A 1,402-nucleotide genomic window follows, 5' to 3' on the forward strand; every position below is an offset into this window, starting at 1 on the left:
GTTTAAAAGGAAGAGAAAAAGACAAACATATGCCGACAGGTTGATTGGGCTGACTTGCACAACAGGAACTTTTCAAAGGAGTCATCAACACCATCTTCACCTCGCTCCCGGCTGACTTGTTTGAGTCTCCAGAGTGCCTGCAATCATCAGGGGTAAAATTACACAAGCTAGTACATTTTTTGGTAGCTGAGGATGTCAGAAAGGAGGATTTTGCTGCTATTGTAATCTACTGCAATATGCAGGTACCTGGGCAAAGATCTGTCAGTTTACATGATCGTGATCATCTTGTTGGATGCAGAGATTAGCGTTAGCTACTACCGTCAGCTTCTGATAACAGAAAGATACACTATATAGCAGTCCCCATCTTATTTTACATCACAGACAATCCATCCATCCATTATCTACCGCTCTTCCAGGTCTGGTCACAGGGGAAGGAGCTTCAGCAGGGATACGCAGACTTCCCTGCAGGGATACCCAGACTTCCCTTTCCCAAGCCACTTCTTCCACCTCTTCCGGAGGGATCCCGAGGCGTTCCCAAACCAGCCGAGAGACATAGTCACTCCAGCGTGTCCTGGGTCATCCTCTCTTCCCAGTGGGACATGCCCGGATCACCTCACCAGGGAGGCGTGCGGGAGGCATCCGGATCAGATGCCCCAGCCACCTTATCTGGCTCCTCTCAATGCGGAGGAGGAGCGGCTGGACACTGAGCCCCTCCCGGATGACCGAGCTTCTCACCCTATCTCTAAGGGAGAGCAGGAAACTCATTTCGGCCGCTTGTATCGGGGATCTTGTTCTTTCGGTCACGACCCACAGCTCGTGCTCATAGGTGAGGGTAGGAACATAGATCGACTGGTAAATTGAGAGCTTCACCTTTTGAATTAGCTCCCGCTTTAGCACAACGGACCGATACAAAATCCACATCACTGCAGACGCTGCAACGATCTGTCTGTCGATCTCCCGCTCCATTCTTCCCTCACTCGTGAACGAAACCCCAAGATACTTGAACTCCTTCACTTGGGGAAGGATCTCATACCCGACCTGGAGAGGCCACGCCACCTTTTTTCGACTGAGGACCACAGTCTCGGATTTGGAGGTGCTGATTCTCATCCAAGCCGCTTCACACTCGGCTTCGAATTTCTCCAGTGATAAAATGTTCTGAACACGGAACACAGTTTATTAGGCTACGTTGTCCCTTTTGCAAGCCACATATGAAGCAGAGTAGGTGTGAGAACGACCAGTTCATGACCCTTAGGGTATTTTGAGCAGAGTGAATTGTCAGGGAAAAAACAAATTAAGACACCTGGGAATTTGTGGAAAAACTGCATCATACGTTCCCTTTAATAGAACCAAATCAATCATAAAACCGATACCTTAATTGAAAGCCAATTAGCAGTAAAAGACC

At 48.6% G+C, this 1,402-nt stretch overlaps 1 long non-coding RNA gene across 1 annotated transcript; it reads right to left on the reverse strand.

Moving 5' to 3' along the window:
* On the reverse strand, positions 1–545 carry LOC133503335 (uncharacterized). The gene is made up of 3 exons (XR_009795719.1): positions 406–545; positions 247–327; positions 1–137 (listed from the first exon to the last, which is right to left on the reverse strand). It is a non-coding gene; the product is annotated as an uncharacterized LOC133503335 (long non-coding RNA).
* Positions 546–1,402: the final 857 nt, after the last annotated feature.

The sequence above is a fragment of the Syngnathoides biaculeatus genome, chromosome 7, assembly GCF_019802595.1.
Source record: "Syngnathoides biaculeatus isolate LvHL_M chromosome 7, ASM1980259v1, whole genome shotgun sequence".
Lineage (NCBI taxonomy): Eukaryota > Metazoa > Chordata > Actinopteri > Syngnathiformes > Syngnathidae > Syngnathoides > Syngnathoides biaculeatus.